Source organism: Lepidochelys olivacea (assembly GCF_965140295.1).
Source record: "Lepidochelys olivacea isolate rLepOli2 genome assembly, chromosome: 15".
In the NCBI taxonomy this organism is placed as follows: Eukaryota; Metazoa; Chordata; order Testudines; family Cheloniidae; genus Lepidochelys; species Lepidochelys olivacea.
The window spans coordinates 7,212,212-7,230,573 of NC_140425.1; the positions used below are offsets into that span (position 1 = coordinate 7,212,212).

General features: G+C 45.9%; 1 protein-coding gene across 1 annotated transcript in view; it reads left to right on the forward strand.

Annotated features, from left to right (window-relative positions):
- Positions 1-18,362, forward strand: part of LOC311531422 (uncharacterized protein) — a gene marked incomplete at its 5' end in the record, with an annotated part of 126,357 nt that overhangs the window by 103,804 nt on the left and 4,191 nt on the right. The window lies entirely within an intron of this gene.

Sequence of the window (18,362 nt, forward strand, 5' to 3'; positions counted from 1 at the left end):
TTTCTGGACACATAAGAGCTAGGAACTTTTCTTCTGAAGTGCAAGCTAACTCCTACATAATCACCTGACTCCAGGAAAACACCAGATACCATGGGACTCATGATACAATCACGTGAGTTAGCAACACTTGCAAGAGGCACAAATCACTGGGAGGCTGGCTTCTGAAATATGCTAGGTGCTCAGTGTTTGTTGCTTAGGTTCTCAGCCATCCCTGCTTGGACCTCCACAATACACTGTGTCTGCCTGGGGATGCAGATTTACCTCTCGGCCAGTTGGATTCCAGGAGAGGAGAATATGGTACCTGGAACTGACCATTTAAAGGTCCGAGACATATTCACCCACCTTGGTTTCATTGCACAGGTGACAGTTTGAGCTCCTCTCATACACATTCCAGGTAAGCCTTGATCCTCGGGGACACATTGAGGGGTGCAGGGGCTCTGGGGGCAGCTGCACACCAGGAAGGTCATGCAATTGCCACATTTCTAGCCTGCCAAAAAACAGGCTTTTGGAAAAGTAACTTACAGCTAGAGGGGCGAACATTAGACAAAGCTAGACAAATTCAGACTGGAAATAAAGCATATATTTGTAACAGAGAGTAATTAATCATTGGAACAACTTACCAAGGTTCGTGGTGGATTCTCTGTCACTGACAATTTTTAAATCAAGATCAGATGTTTTTCTGAAAGGGATTATTTCAGGGATGTTTTCTGGCCTGTGTTACACAGGAGCTCAGACTAGCCAATCACAACAGCCCTTCTGGCCTTGGAATCTGTAAATGTATGAAACCGGGCATGGGGGGTTGAGCTGGACCCCAATGCAAGCAGCATTTTAAGCTGCTGCCAATGGTCTGTGTTAGGGCGTTCTGGGCACTGTGTGGGCCTGATCTGCCTCTCACACCAGTGCAAATCAGGCTTTTCTGGTTATCTGGGTGTCACCAAAATCAGTCAGGTTCTGCCCAGAACCATCCCTGACATTTCAGAACTGATCAGATGCTGTGTTCAAGAACAATTGCTTGACATACAGCTAGAGCAATGCCGTTGAGGGAAGGGAAGGGCCTTGCTCCATTGGGCCAAATAGCCTCACAAGGGCTGCCAGTGGCAGCTCTCCATTTGATGGACAGATACCGCGGATGGCCCTGCATTCACGCCATGCAGCGGGACCCAGCCTCTGGGCTGTAGGAGCCATAGCATGAACCATAAATATAATCAGCTCAGCTCACAACATCTGACTTGCCAAGCTACAGCAATCATGCAGCTAGATTCCTACAAGAGCTTCTAGAGCCCTGAGGAGATTGTTTGGGCAGCTGGCAGGCTGGGGGGTGTCAGGGAGCTGGCACCCAGTTAAGCACCCAGCAAGTTTTCCTCTCACTGGAGGTAGGGGGGGTAACAAGGTAACTCCGTCCTGGGGACCCCAAGAAAGCATCACAAGGCACACGCTGAGAGCTGCGTCCATCCTGCTGAATACAAAATGGCTCCAGAGAACAGCTTCTGAGGAACTGAACTGGCCAAAGTGGCTTGTGTTGGAGAAGCAGGAAGGAGGCAGAAAGGCCTGGAGCTTACCCATGCTGTGGTATCATAGGTCTGTAGATTTTAAAGCCAGAGAGAACCATTGGATCATCTACTCCTGTATAACACAGGTCAGAGAATTTCAAAGCAGCCCCAAAGAGCCATTGCAGATGAGAACAGCCATTTCCAGAGAGCTGCCCAGGGCAGGGCTTGAACTCACAGAGCATGGGTGCATCTCAGGGCCACAGCCTTACACCGAGAGTCAACATCATTGCTACTTGGGAGCAAAACACACATGAGATACATGGAGGCTACATTTCCAGCTGAGCAGTTTTCAAACATCTGCTCTTGAAAAGAGAGTGAGATTATGACCTGGAAAATGTGACAGAAAATTCACTCATCCGGTGACCAGTGACTGGAAAGGTGGGAAACTGAATTCAGGGACTGAAGGGTGAAACAAAAGGGTTTTAATCATACTTTATAGGGCAAACACCAACACCACCATTACAGTGGACTCATTATTGACTTCTCCCAAACGAACACGTCAAGGGACTAACCCAGGGAGAATGGATTGAAAGTGAGCCGAAGAGAATCCAGGGTGACACCAGGAACGGCGCCAGACTGACACGCACACTGATGAAGATGTTGCCTGGTTTAGGGTGTTAATAATATAATTTGGATAATATGGATTTATGGCTTGCCAATCTGTTTGATCAGAAGATAAAAGTTCTTGTCCCAAATCAGGCTCCATAGAATTTACAAAGGACCCTCGGGGGTATGACAGGAAGCTCACACTGAGACAGATATAGCCGTAAAGACTTTTTATTAAAATCAATGAAATAGTAAGTAAATGGTAAAATAATCAGAGTTATAAAGTTACAATTGTATTACTGTTATTCAAAAGATACAGATGGTAATACAGTATTATATGCTACAAAGCACTGGTTAATATACTCACATCCTTCCTTGATAACCCAGTGGTGAAAGACCAGCCTCACCTCTACCGGTTCAGGTTTCTCAATTCTTGAGTGAGAGGTGCGGAGCTTAGAAGAAGCTAATGCTAAGAGCTATCAAAGCTAATTTAGAGTGTACTTAACCTTAAAATTAAAATCTAATAAACAAAAGTAAGAACAAGAGTATAGGGAAACCAAGCTTAGCCTAGTCCCCTTGGAACATAAGTTTGAAAAGAAAATGAGTGCGGCCTACTAATAGTTAGTAGTCGTCGTGAATAGATAGCATAGATAGATAGAATGAATAGAAGAATACTCTAGCGAGGTGGGTCACCTCTTTTATAGGGCACAACTGCTGGAAATCCTTCCTTCTATGCCCAAATTTCTTTCCTCACCCACAAAAATGTTCAGGTATACTTACTCCATAGGCTAGTATGTTTGTGTGTATTGATGACATGTACATACACACATATGTTATTTATGTTCTTTAGTCATTTCAATTCTTTCCTTCTGGTGTACCTGTTAAGTCTGTGGGTACAAACTTGAAAAAAAAACCTATACCATTCTTCCATTGTCTATCTGTCTAGATAAAAGGTCTTAGACATATGCATGGGTGACTTACTATTTAGTTAAAAGGTCTCAATATGTAGGGCAACTTTATTATCTGGGTGAAAGGTATATCCCAGATATAGATATACTAACTTTGCCTTAGCTTAACATACAGGATATGACCTATAGGTCCCTTGCATTACAGCCAAACTTACTTTAATATAAATCTATAAACCTATTATAATAAACAAAATACTTAAACTATAAGAGAAGATATATATATGCAAGCAAGCAGGTTAATCCAATAGACTACAAAGAGTCTCACCCAGCTCTGGCATTTCAGTCATTTATAATTTAGAGCTGATTAAAAAATCCACAAAAACACTGCAAACATTTCAAAATTCTCCCCATTGTTTTTATTGTTTTTATTTTGGAAACAGGCTGATTTTGTCCCATGTAGAAATTCCCTGAGGGGTTTTTGTTGATGATTTTTCATTTCAGTGTTGGTCAGATTCAAACGTCAAAAAGCACATTCTTCCCCCACGGGACTAGCTGAGCTATCTAAGGGCCCTATTCAGGAAAGCTTTTAAGCACATGCTTACAGCCATCCCTGTTCAGGAAAGCAGAGACTTCAAGGGATTCCAGCATTCGCCTAACGTGAAGCACTTGCTTGCTGAGTCACAACCCAGATGAGCAAGGCAAAAACCAGAAAAACAAGAAGTAAATGGTGATGAGGGTAGCTAGAGAGCTAGCTCTTGCATATAACACATGGACAACAAGGGACGTCTCCCCGGTTTGCCACACAAAGAACAAGAGTGACAAATGAGCACCAATAAACAAGTAAAGAACAACAATGGTGCCAGGTGTCCCGCATGGACTAAGTGATCTCTTAGGGTCTCATGGCCACACTGCCGCAGCATTAGCCCAGACTGTAATACGAACCACAACTACCAAACACAAGAGAAAGGGGCAGCAGCAATTGGAGACGAAGCTCAGTCACTATGACTGAGACACTCAATAGGATCCAAACCCAAAACAGGACCAGGATGGTGCTGGCAACCAGAGGTGACAACTCAACATGAGAGAAGCAAGAAACAAAGGTGAGGGAAGAAATTAAAGTGAAAACAGAAAGCAAGACATGAGAATCAGTTTGCTCCATAGGCTATGGGCTCGCCAACTTTCTCATGGAAAACACTTGGAAAATGGAAAATGTTGGGGGAAAAACCTACTGCCAGAAATGAGTGATGCACTGGGGAATCCCGTACCTGCAAAATGTTCTGATGCAAGGATCTTGGTTAAATTCTGATCAATAGACCCGGAGACCCAAGGGGAGCTTTGGTTCATGACTCATGTTGGACTATCCAGCATCACCCCAACAACATGTAAGGGCCCAGGGATGTACAGCTGCTGGAAAGAGAGAGAGGTAGCCTCATAGTGACCTCTGATAGGTCATATTTCAACAGCGGGATTTTTTCCACTGTGCTTGCAGCCCATAATGACTGGGTGGATCTCAGTGTTCCAGCTCAACAGGAACATGGAAATTAATTATCTCTCAAGTTGGGCACCCAAAAAATGAGAAACCCACAATCAGTGGCCACTTGCTCAGGTTCTGGTTTAAATGATTTGCCCAGCATCACAGGGACTCTGGTGGAGAGGCAGGGGCAGAATCCAGTTCTCCAGGGTAGCATTCAACTGTCTGAACCGTGGGATCATCTTTTCTCTTTCTGCCTCCTTCACTGCACACCTATAGGGCTAACTGCAGAAGCTAGAGAAGCTGCTATCTCCTGTGGTCCAGCCACCCCAGGGACTCCTGGGAGCCATTTTACCCACTGGAGTCAAAGGAGATAGGGACAACTAACAGCAGTTCATGGTTCTGCAGGCCAGAATGGACCGGTCTGATCACCCAGTCTGATGGCCTGCAGAACGGACAGCAGAGCCCCTCTCCCAGCAATTCCTGCACCTGGCCTGACAGTGTGTGGTTGAGCCAGAATGGATCTAGTAGAAACAAACACCCAGTCTTGGACTAAAGGCGCCAGGTGATGGAGAGTTCACCACACCCCTCGGTACATTGTTCCAAGAGTTAATTCCCTCCACTGTTAAAAACGTGCATCTTATTTCTAGTCTGAATGTGTTTAGCTTCCATTTCCAGACACTGGATTCTCATTCTGCCTGTAATCTAGCCCTCTGCTGTCAGAAATCTTCTCCCCGTGGAGTCACCTCTTAACCTTCTCTTAGATAAACTCCATATGTCGATTCTCCTTCAGCCTCTCTCTATAAGGCAGGTTTTCAAACCTTGAATTATCCTCATCCCTCTTTTCTGAACCCTGTTCAATTTGTCAGCCTCCTCAGTGAGGCATGGACCCCAGAACTGGACACAGCTAGTTCTGATCAGTGTGAAGGGAACAGAACTGGGTCCAAAGAAAGGACCAATAGAAACTCTCCATGAGAGAGACACAGGGCATACAGTGGTTCTGCATCTGACCTGCAACATGTGGACTGGGCCCTGGTTCTGCACTGAAAGCACAGGACATAGAACCAAGTGACATCATTGCCCTTTAGTTACTCTAAAGGCTACAAACACCTCGCCCTGTAATGCTGCGCTCAGCCAGAGGCTCCCCGTTTTCCTAGCCCTGCTTTCCTGGAGAGTGTAGAGGCAAAGCCTCATGGTGCAGGGTATGGGGTAAGGGGGCAGCACATCTGTCAAGGTTCCTTCCCCACTCTGAACGCTAGGATACAGATGTGGGGACCTGCATGAAAACCTCCTAAGCTTACTTTTACCAGCTTAGGTTAAAACTTCCCCTGGGTACAAACTATTTTACCCTTTCCCTTGGACTTTCGCTGCCACCACCAAACGTCTAACACCGGTATTATTATTATTATTAGGAAAGAGTTCGTTTGGAAACGTCTTTCCCCCCAAAATCCTCCCAAATCTTACCCCCTTTTTTCTGGGGAAGGTTTGATAAAAATCCTCACCAATTTGCATAGGTGACCACAGATCCAAACCCTTGGATCTTAAGAACAATGAAAAAAAGCATTCAGTTTCTTAAAAGAGGAATTTTAATCGAAGAAAAAGTAAAAAGAATCATCTCTGTAAAATCAGGATGGTAAATACCTTACAGGGTAATTAGATTCAAAACATAGAGAATCCCTCTAGGCAAAACCTTAACTTACAAAAAGACACAAACACAGGAATATCCATTCCATTCAGCACAGCTTATTTTCTCAGCCATTTAAAGAAATCATAATCTAACACATATCCAGCTAGATTACTTACTAAGTTCTAAGACTCCATTCCTGTTCTGTCCCCGGCAAAAGCATCACACAGACAGACCCAGACCCTTTGTTTCTCCCCCCCTCCAGCTTTGAAAGTATCTTGTCTCCTCATTGGTCATTGTGGTCAGGTGCCAGCGAGGTTATCCTAGATTCTTAACCCTTTACAGGTGAAAGGGTTTTTCCTCTGGCCAGGAGGGATTTTAAAGGTGTTTACCCTTCCCTTTATATTTATGACAACATCATTGCAGCCACACTAGGAGAGGACAAGTTAAATGAGACACCCAGCGGAAAGCAGCTCAAGAATTTTCTGAGTAAAACAGTCCCAGCGTTTAATACCAGAAGGAAGCCATGGTGAGTGGCTTTGCCAGCCAGGAGTTCTTCACCAGCTACCTGCTGCTATCTGAGCAATGCCCACACCAGAGGTTGGGGGTGGGTGAGAGGGACACTCCAGGTCCTGAGCTGACGCCCTGAGCATGCCAAGCCCGGAGCTGGTTTCACTGAGATGGCAGCAGGATTGACACCCAGCTCACACCAGCACAGTGCCAAAGCACTGGAGACACCAGAAGCCAGAGAGCTGATTCATCCTAAGCTGCTGAGCATGGGGAGTAAACGTAGCTGGCTCGGGATACAGACTGCCAGGTATGGGAGCCATCCTTCCTTGCCCCCACACACTGCTCCCTTAAAGGTATATTGCACTGATGGCAGGCAACTCTTGCACAGGTCCCAGCTGGCATCACGGTGTTCTTGGGGGAATTGTTGCTAGGCCACAAGCCACTGATGGGCTCTGTCACTCCCCTGGTATTTGCACGGCCAGTCGGAATTCTTCTGCACCCTGCTGTGCAGTGCTGGCAGAGTGCCTGTCTCTGGGGGCAGGGGATGGGGGACAGAGGGAGAGAAAGCCAGTGGCCATGGCCCCCAGAGCAGTACCCTGACCCAATCACAGAGGGGGCCAGAATCAGAGAATCCTAGAATCTCAGGGTCGGAAGGGACCTCAGGAGGTATCTAATCCCACCCCCTGCTCAAAGCAGGACTAACCCCAACTAAATCAGGTTCATATGGAGAGGGTTAGGAGGAATAATATCTATTGGGTGCACTGCAGAAGTGGCTAGGAACCCCGGCCAAGGAGCAGGACCCACCGCACTACATATTGTACAAACAAAACACCTCCCCTTCTATTCCCCTACACCCAGCTCCGCCTCTCCCCTCCCTTCCCCCCACACCCAGCTCGGCCTCCCTTCCCATTCCCCCAAATCCAACCACAACTCTCTTCCTGTTCTCCCATGCTTGGCCCTGCCTCCTGGCCCTTTCCCCCATGCCTGACTCCGCCTCCCTTCCTGTTCCCCCACACCTGGCCCCATCTCCTTGCCTGTTCCCCCTCATCTGGCACCGCCTCCCCAGTCCCCTCCTCCCACCCCGCCTCCCCTCCTGTTCCCCCACATCTGACACCACTTCCCCAGTCCCCCTCTCCCAAACCCATATACCCTCCAGTTCCCCCACTCCCAGCTCCGCCTCCCCTCCCATTCTCACTTGCCTGGCCCTGATTCTCCATTCCTCTCCCTTCACCTGGCCTGGCTTCCCCCCTGAAACCTAAATAGACTGTGTCATGTTAGGGGCCCAAATTCTGCCCTATGGGCCAGGGAGGGTCTCTGGATGCAAGTGTACAGTTCTGCATTAGCCACACTTAGCAAAGGCCACCCATTATACAGACATGCCTCTTGTGTTGCGTTTGGCAGGCTTGATCCTGAATGATCCCATTACCCTGTGGGAGTTTTGCCACTGGCTCAGTGTGAGCAGGATTGGGCCCTTAAAGTGTCCCAGCTATAGCCCAGCCGATCTTCCTGGCCACAGCTCCTTTGCCCAGTATCTGGTAGCATGCAGGGTCCAAATGCCCTTTGCAAAGGGGCGGGGAGTCTTTTCCATTTGATTTTGTTTCTAATGGCAGTAGTGGGAAGGCATAGATGAGTATGTGAATGGTGACCACATGGGCTTCCTCGCAGCAAACCTCTCTGCCTGCTTTTCCCCATCGGTGGGGCTTCACCTCCACTGCTGAAAAAGTGAAGCCAAGTAGTCAGTGCCTGGCAAAGGTTAGTGGGTTCAGTTCTAGACAGCTGCTGCTCATTGCTGCACAGAGGCCCAGCGGTTATTCTCAACTTCTGTTTGCAAACCATCCTTCCTTGGGCTCTTTGCTTCAAAGGCGGAGGGGACGGAGAGCCGAGCGCCGCTGCTCGGGGCTTTCAATCACAGCCCAAGAGAGTGGGAGTTCTGTGTCATTCTGAAGCTTTTGTGATCGAATGAGAGGCAGATGTTGTAAATGAAACTGGCCTCAGAGCAGCAGATGGTGGCCCCTCTGCACAGGCACAGAGTCAGCGCTGGGAAGTGCTTGGGCTCTATTCTTTCCTTTCTTCTCCAGCTCCTTTGGCACAATGCATTTAATGATCACAAACAACAGCGGGGCTTTCACCACAGACCTGGCGGAGATGCTGGCCTGGCTGCTGGTGACATACATCGTATTCTCACTCGGGCGGGCACAGGATTAGGAGAGACCCCAGGGCAGAGCTTAGTAGGGTGCTGAGCATGGAGGGACTAGTAAAAGGACACAGGGTGCCATGCCTTTGAGCACCCCCTAGGGGTTGGCTTTGGTAGCAGAACCCACCATTGCTGTTTCCTAGGCCAGCACTTTATTTAATTAATTGGTTGGTTCTTAGGAGCCAGGACAGTATCTTCCTATGAGTTTGTCCAGCACACCCAGCACAATGGGACCGATCCCAGTTAAGGCTTTTGGGTGCGACTGTAACATAAATACAGCACAAATCAGTGTTGATCCCTGGAGCTCTTGGTGCTCACTGAAAATTAAAATGTGCAAAACAGACACTAGCAAGTCCAACAAGAGCAATCAAACCACAACCCAGTATAGTCAGCCAGCCAGTCACCCACCCCAGTGCCCCTGGAGAACCAAATACCTCCACTCCCAGTCCCCCCCACATAAGAGAGAACGCAGATGGGCCTTGCAGCTTGCTCCCAGATGGTCAGCAAGGACATTAACATCCCCTGAAAGACTGCACAGCCCTGTGCCAACCGCTGAGCCCCAGGTCCTGCTCAGAGCACACCCAGAATGGGGCTGGGCAGGAGGGCAGGATGTGTCCTTCTGGGTCTACGACTGCAGAGAACGGAGAGCTGGGGGAAAACATCACTGCGATGACCTGTGGGTTTCATGCTCCATATTAAGCAAAGAACAGTGAAAGCTCCATCAGAAACTGCTGGGCCCCATCAGATGGCTGCCACTGAAAGGAAATGGGGGGGCTTAACCCTCCCCAGATCACCAACCAACTGCTCGCTAAGCCACTGTCCTTTCCCCTGATGGACAAAGTCCCCTGCCCAGTGGTCCCCTCCACACACACTGAGCGATGTCAATCTCAGGCTCAGAAGGGAGGGCAGTTATCCACAGCCTCCTTCCAGGACACCTGTGCAATGGACTCTCAGGGCCATGTGTCTGAATATGGATACTCCCTCCCAGCACGGGCCCTGCTCTTTGGGACAGCCAGGCTGTGCTGGAGCTGAAGCGCTAGGTGATCCAACACTAGCACATTCATTTATCGCACTGCAGGCAGGTGGCCTCATCTGCCCCAATTTATCTTCACTGGCTGTCCTTCTGCCCCCTATGGCTGATCTGGATTATGTCTGAGCAGAGAAGGAAAGGGCTAATTGTCCGGTTATCTCAGGTGACCTTAGCTTCCTGCCTCTTCTTGGGAGGAGATATTTTCAAGCTGCATGAAGAGCTGGCTTGGAAGCTGATTCACAATCATCTCCAGATCTGCTTGCTTGGCTGTGGGATGGTGTCAGGGTTCCTTCTGCACTCTGAACTCTAGGGTACAGATGTGGGGAACAGCATGAAAGACCCCATAAGCTTATTTTTACCAGTTTAGGTTAAAAACTTCCCCAAGATACAAACTTTGCCTTGTCCTTGAACAGTATACTGCCACCACCAAGCATTTTAAACAAAAAACAGGGAAAGAGACCACTTGGAGACATCTTCCCCCAAAATATCCCCCCAAACCCTACACACCCCCTCTCCTGGGGAGGCTTGAGAATAATATCCTAACCAACTGGTTACAAAATCCTCAAAGACCCAAACCTCTGGATCTTGGAACAATGGAAAAATCAGTCAGGTTCTTAAAAGAAGGATTTTATTTTAAAAAAAAGGGTGAAAATTATCTCTGTAAAATCAGGATGGGAAATACTTTACAGGGTATTCAGATTCAAAATATAGAGGATCCCCCTCTGGGCAAAACCTTAAAGTTACAGAAAACAGGAATAAACCTCCCTCTTAACACAGGGAAAATTCACATAAAACAAAAGATAAACTAATCCGCCTTGCCTGGCTTACCTATACTGGTTGCAATATTGGAGACTTGGATTAGGATGGATTGGAGAAGATAGATTTCTGTCTGGCCTTTCTCAGCCCCAAGAGAGAACAACCATGTAAACAAAGAGTACAAACAAAAGCCTTCCTCCTCCCGCCCCTCAGGATTTGAAAGTATCTTGTCCCCTTATTGGTCCTTTGGATCAGGTGCCAGCCAGGTTAGCTGAGCTTCTTAACCCTTCACAGGTAACAGGATGTTGCCTCTGGCCAGGAGGGATTTTATAGCACTGTATACAGAAAGGTGGTTACCCTTCCCTTTATATTTATGACAGTTGGCATGAGGGTCTACGATGCCTTTCACATTATCAGCTTGGTCCAGCGCCCTGGAGCTTGGATGCTGTTTTGTATGCGAAATATAGGGCTGGTTCTCTGAAAGCTGATCCCTGCTTGGGGAGGGGAGTCCCACAATTAGTCTCTTGCTGAAAGAAGCAGGATCGGTCCCAGACTCAGGCTTTGGAAATCTTGGTGCCTTTACAACAGTTTTGTGCACAACACAAATGAGGCTGGCATAGTGAGTACCCCAAAATGCATGATACAGTGTATCAGTGTGGGGCCCAGCTGTTCATCAAAGATTCAAGCTCTGTGAAAGCAGCCCGTCCATTATAGCCTGTAAGACTGTAGGAACTAAGGGTCTGAGTCAGCAAAAATCTGTCTGTCCAGCTCCCATGTTAGCCCACAGATACCCCACAAATCAGCTCCTGCAGATGCCTTTTCAGCTGCTGCAGTCCTTAGAGAGAGCTCCTTGCAATAAAGAGCAAGCTCAAATAGTGCCATGGAGAGACCGGAACAGATGTGATTTGGGGGAAGAGGGGGAGAATCCGCGGCTGAGGTTTGAGCACCCGAGCAGGAAAAAGTGGACTCAGCATTTCTGACGTTATACTACAGTGGAGAGGATGCTGGGAAAGGTTTTAACAGTCACTGGAATTCAAAAACCAATGTTATTTTGACCCTGCTCATAAGTCTTTCCTATTCACGTCGCACTGACATTCAAGATCTTGGCCTTGCTGCTGTGATCAAAATGAAAAGACAAATGTTACCTTTAAAGCTCATTTTAAATAATATTTTTGACTTCAAAATTGAGACCATGTGCAGAGCTGGTTGGTTACATAAACCCGAGGGCATTGGTTTTGCTTTTTGATTGGGTGTCACCAGCCAACACATGCAAATTGTCTGCTGCAAGTTTACAATGGAACGTACAATCAGCAATGTACACTGTGTTGGTTACTGTAAGATAGTCACAGCAACCACAGAATGGATTGAGAATAGCAGGGTTAGTTTTTTCAGATTCATGAATTTCAAGGCCTCAGTGGACCATTCTGATTATCCAGTCTGACCTTCAGTATAACATAGGTCATTAAACTTCCCGCAAATAGTTCCTAGAGAAGATCTTTTAGCCAAACATCTAATCTTGATTTAATAATTGTCAGTGATGAAGAATTCACCATGACCCAATCAGCTCCAATGGCTGATTACTCTCACTGTTAAAAATTTACACCTTATTTCCAGTCTGAATTTGTGTAGCTTCAGCTTCCAACCATTGGATCATGTTAGAGCTTCCTCCGCTAGATTGAAGAGTCCATTTTTAAATATTTGTTCCCCTGCACATGCTAAGAGACTACAATCAAATCACCTATTAACCTCTTTGTTAAGTAAATAAATTGAGCTCCTTGAGTCCATCACTATAAGGCATGTTTTCTAATTATTTAATCATTCTTCTGGCTCTTCTCTGACCCTCTCCAATTTATCTATATCCTTCTTGAATTGTGGGTACCAGAACTGGACACAGTATTCCAGCTGCTGTTGTACCAGTGCCAAACATGGAGATAAAATAGTCTCTCTACTCCTACTCAGGATTCCCCTACATATGCATCCAAGGATTGCATTATCCCTTTTGGCCACAGCATTGTACTGGGAATTCATGTTCAGCTGATTATCCACCATCATCCCACATTTTGTTTCCAGAATCACTGCTTCCCAGGATAGAGTCCTCCAACCTCTAAGTATGGCTTAAATTCTCTGTTTCTAGATGTATAAGCCATATTAAAACACATATTATTTACTTGTGCCTAGTTTACCAGGCAATCGAAATCTTTCTGTAACAGTGACCTGTCTTCTTAATTAATTAACATTCCCCCAACTTTTGTGTCATCCAAAACCTTTATCATATTGATTTTAAACATTAATAAAAATGTTAAATAGCATGGGACCAAAACCTGGTCCCTGCAGGACTCCTCTAGAAACACATCCGTTCAGTTATACAATGATATTTTGAGACCTATCAGTTAGCCAGCTTTTAATCCCTGTTCATTTTATATTTTTCTAGTTTTTTAATCAAAATGTCATGCAGAAAAAAGTAAAATACTTTAAAGAAGACTAAGAATATTATATCAGCACTATTACCTTTATCGAACAAATTTGTAATCTCATAAAAAAACCAAGTTAATTTGACAGGATCAGTTTTCCATAATCCCATGTTGATTGTCATTAATTATATTATCCTCCTTTGATTCTTTTCTAATTGAGTCTTGTATCAGTTGCTCCATTATCTTTCCCAAGATCAATTTCAGAAGGACAGGCCTGTAATTACTGGGGGGTCATCCTTTTAAAATACTGGCACAACATTAGCTTTCTTCCAGTTTTCTTGGACTTCCCCCGTGTTCTGAAATTTATTGAAAATGAACATTAATGATCCAGTCAGTTCCTCGGCCAGTTCTTTTAAAACTCTTGGATGCAAGTTATGTGGCTCTGCTGATTTTAAAATGTCTACTTTAGTAGCTGCTGTTTAACATCCTGCTCAGAAACTAGTGGAATGGAAAGGGTATTATTATATGATCAGACTACATCATGTTTTTTTCCCCCAAACACAGAATAGAAATATTTATTGAACATTTCTGACTTTTGCCAAGGTTGGGTATCGTGATGAAAAATCATCAGCTTCAGAAGTGGCACCCCAAAGTCTCTTTTTAACACCCCCCCCCAAGGGGTGCTAGGTAGAATAGCCTGTCTTCTCATTATTTTGTCCACTGCTTAGGCCTAATTTCCAAAGCACCCATTTTGGTCCATTGATTTCTGTCCCCCTACTCCTTTTGTTTACCAGACATAATTTGAACACAGTCCTTTGGGGGGCATTAGTAGACCATTTCAGTTTAAATTAATTCAGACTTTCAGTCTCTTTCTGGCATCTTTTCTTACACAACTTTACATAACAGGGCATATTCATGAACCTTTACCCACTTTCCACCAATAGGGTCACCACGTCTGAGGTACAAAAAACCAGGACAGCTGAGATGATCCTGAGCCCTTACAACTGGGCAGCTGGCAGTGTGCGCTGAGCATCCTGACGGATTTCCCAGGACAGATAACTCAAAAAAGGGAGGATCTGGGAAAAACTTGAACAGGTGCAACCCAATGCACCAGCTAAACTCACAATTGGAGGAGGCTGGCTAGGTCCCAGTTATTACAACAGTCCCCTTGCCCCCATGGCTTTGGGGTGATCCTGCTGCAGCCAGTGTTCATGCTGGACATGCCAAGCTCTGCCTTTCTGCAGCTGTGTCCTTCTCACTCACTGGATTAAGTTGTGGGGATAACGAGGAGGCATATGTGGGGCAGGTCTAACAAGCTTATTTCTTCCTCCCCAAATGAGGATTCATCCATAACAAACACTCCAGACTTGCTTTATACAGCATGGCAGGTAATTGACTTGTGACAACAGAGTTCAAATCAAATTAGCCTGACGTAGAAGGACAACTTCATCTATGCTTCCAGCCAGAGAAAAACCATTAATCCAAGGGAAGGAGAAGAAATAATTAACTAGCAGTCCCTGAAAGGCCGCAAACTCTTCTGACATCATTTAGAGCAATCCTGTCTGGCAGATGCAAGCCCACTGGGGCTGCTAGTGCACAGATCACTTCAGAGTCTGGGACGTCATGTCACCAGTGAACAGAGCACTGGACCCGACAGTTTGGTGTCTAAGCCAGTCGCTCATTCTGTGGGGAGCATATGAAGACCATTCTGGTGCCTGCCCTGATTGTCAAGGCAGGATTGTCCCCTATGGACATCCCCTTTCCCTTCCATCCCCCCGTGCCTTGTCTAGTCTGCTTTGTACGGATCTCAGGCTCTGGTTTTCTGCCCCTGCTCTCTGCAGAATAGGGCCGCCATTTCCTCTCCCAGCTTTGCCTTCATGGATAGTCTAACAAAGCAGTATGTGGCGGGAATGCTGGCAGACAAAGCAAATGGAAAAGGTCAGGTAGTGACGCCCGCATTCACTGCCACTAGCTCCTTATTCCGGGAGTCCTCCATGAATCAATGGCACCACCCACAGTGAGGTGAGGGGTGGTTGAAATGATCCGTCAACACGTTTTTTCCCCACTGGAAAGTTGGGAGTTTGGCTAAATGAGCGTTGTTGTGGTGGCACCTGCTTGCCTTGGACATTTTCTGTTTTCCCGTTCAAAGTCAAAAATGCAAAATGAAAAGTCAAATTTTCCACAGAACCCCCTTATCCTCTGAGCAGCTCTCTGTGAGATATGCAGGAGAGCGACACACACTACCCATAGGGGAACATCAGAACATTCTAAGAGTGACATATGTCCTCCTTAGGGTTAGAGGGACCATGTCATCTGGCTGACATGTCTAATCAAAGCTAATAAAGACAGCTAGAACTGGGTGTTTCGGTTACCTACTGCTTGCATCATATGTCTCAAAGCCATTCATTATTTGCAGAGACTATTTGATGAATATTTTTGAATTATAAATAAATTAGAGAAAATCCTTTTCCTCTCATGGACAACTGATGAACAGAAAAAGAAGTGAAATGAAATTGAATAAGTTGTTCATTACAATCTGTTTACTAAATTCCAAATGATATGCCACTTGGATTTGGAGTAACAGAATGAACGTCTGCTGAGGTGAATTAGAATGTAGCGGCCCAGCTGTGTTCAGCATGTCTACCAACCCAATTAGCTCCCCATCCATGCCACATTCATCACCAGGGTATCTCAGTGTCAGTTCAGCCATCTGGGCAGGGGAGCTGGACTGTTTTGGGTGATTCCAGAACTTCAGTTCCACAGTTCCCCCAGCAGGCTATTGGATCATAACTCAGCCAATGAAAGAGAAGCTAGATACGTTATACCATAGAGCCCTCTTCATTGGTTGAGCTCGTGCCAAGAACAGGACACGGTAACTAGCAACTATGGAGTGATGAGTAAGCCCACACCCCGCCCTCTGGTTACCTTCTCCAGCTTTAGCTCTCCCTCCCCCTGGTAATGGAATTGCCCTTTGCTTCTCCCTGTTGAGTTGCTGCCACTGTGTTCCTGTTTGTCTGACGTGGGGGTGCCTAGAACTGCACAGCTTTCTGGTGCAGTCACACCTGCCTGCCCTGAGCTAAGATAGTGCTAGAGAGGCAGCACTGAACTGCATAGGCTGTGCTGGGAGCACACAGTTTTCTGACCATTCCCAGACAGGTTTATTGCCTGGCTAGGACGTTATGGGGGATGGGTACATACATAAGAAAATAAGAATGGCCAAACTGTGTCAGACCAACGGTCCATCTAGCCCAGTCTCCTGTCTTCCAACAGTGGTGTCATAAATATAAAGGGAAGGGTAAACCCCTTTGAAATCCCTCCTGGCCAGGGGAAAGCTCCTCTCACCTGTAAAGGGTTAAGAAGCTAAAGGTAACCTCGCTGGCACCTGACCAAAATGACCAATGAGGAGACAAGATACTTTCAAAAGCTGGGAGGAGGGAGAGAAACAAAGGGTTTGTGGGTCTGTCTGTAGTCGTCTTGGCCGGGGACAGAACAGGAATGGAGTCTTAGAACTTTTAGTAAGTAATCTAGCTAGGTATGTGTTAGATTATGATTTCTTTAAATGGCTGAGAAAAGAATTGTGCTGAATAGAATAACTATTTCTGTCTGTGTATCTTTTTTGTAACTTAAGGTTTTGCCTAGAGGGGTTCTCTATGTTTTTGAATCTAATTACCCTGTAAGATATCTACCATCCTGATTTTACAGGGGGGATTTCTTTATTTCTATTTACTTCTATTTTTTATTAAAAGTCTTCTTGTAAAACACTGAATGCTTTTTCATTGTTCTCAGATCCAAGGGTTTGGGTCTGTGGTCACCTATGCAAATTGGTGAGGCTTTTTATCCAACATTTCCCAGGAAAGGGGGAGTGCAAGTGTTGGGAGGATTGTTCATTGTTCTTAAGATCCAAGGGTCTGGGTCTGTAGTCACCTAGGCAAATTGGTGAGGCTTTTTACCAAACCTTGTCCAGGAAGTGGGGTGCAAGGTTTTGGGAAGTATTTTGGGGGGAAGGACGCGTCCAAACAGCTCTTCCCCAGTAACCAGTATTAGTTTGGTGGTGGTAGCGGCCATTCCAAGGATAACGGGGGTAATATTTGTTACCTTGGGGAAGTTTTGACCTAAGCTGGTAAAGATAAGCTTAGGAGGTTTTTCATGCAGGTCCCCACATCTGTACCCTAGAGTTCAGAGTGGGGGAGGAACCTTGACATGGTGGCACAGTGGTGGGATTAACCTGAAATCATTTTGAGATCCAGTTGAGATTTTTTGAACTAGAAATACAGATTTTAAAAAGGAATTTTTAGGAAGTCCAGAAGGCAGCTTTGAAACTGAAAGCAGCTTGGTTTCTCTCTGCTTTGTGGCCAAGCAGAGACAAAAGGGGATTATCTTGTGAATTGCAGGTTTTCTTGCCTGGAGGCAGGGTACTTAACTCCTGCAGGGAAATTCACAGTCTTCCAACCCAGAGGTTTTTTTTTTTTTCTTTTCTTCCTAAAAGTAAATAGGGGGTGTGTGCTCTACCCATTTGCCTGGAGACAAAAGTGGCAGGGTTTTTTTTTAGGATTTTGATTTTTTTTTTTTGTTTTACAAGGAGCACAGGTTTGAAAAGAAATTTTTTTTTTCTTTGGGCTGGGTAAGCAGTTTTCCAAGTAGTTGGAGGTTTTTTGCTTTAATTTGGGCCCAGAGCAGAGACAAGGGAATTGTCTTTTTCTGTAGGCTGACAATCACTATCAGAGAATAGGTACTCTATTCCAGCACAGCAAAAGTTTACAGCCAAGTTTTGTTTGTTTATTTCTAAACCTCGGGTGTAAAGTTAGTTAAAAACAGAGAGGTTAGAATGGCCAAATCCTCAGCTCGACTACAGCTGGAATTAGCCAAATTTCAGGCTGAGGAAAAACAAAGGGAACATGAAAGACAGATAGAACTCATGCGGCTGGAGAAGGAGGTACAGGAGGCTGCCCACAAGAGGGAAATGGAGGCAAGGAAGCATGTGGAGGAGATGGAGAGGATAAAGGCCCAGCAGAATATACCAACAAACCCTAGCAATCCTTCTCCAGGTACCACTTCCCATCCCAGAAAGTTCCCCACCTACAAGGCAGGTGATGATACTGAGGCCTTCTTAGAAAACTTCGAAAGGGCCTGCCTTGGGTACAACATCTCTACTGACCAATACATGGTAGAGCTGAGGCCGCAGCTCAGTGGACCCTTAGCTGAGGTGGCAGCTGAAATGCCTAAAGAACACATGAACAAGTATGAACTGTTTAAATCCAAGGCGAGAGTCAGAATGGGGATAACACCCGAGCAGTCTCGTCGGAGGTTCAGAGCCCTAAGGTGGAAACCAGACATGTCATTTACCCGACATGCCTACCACATT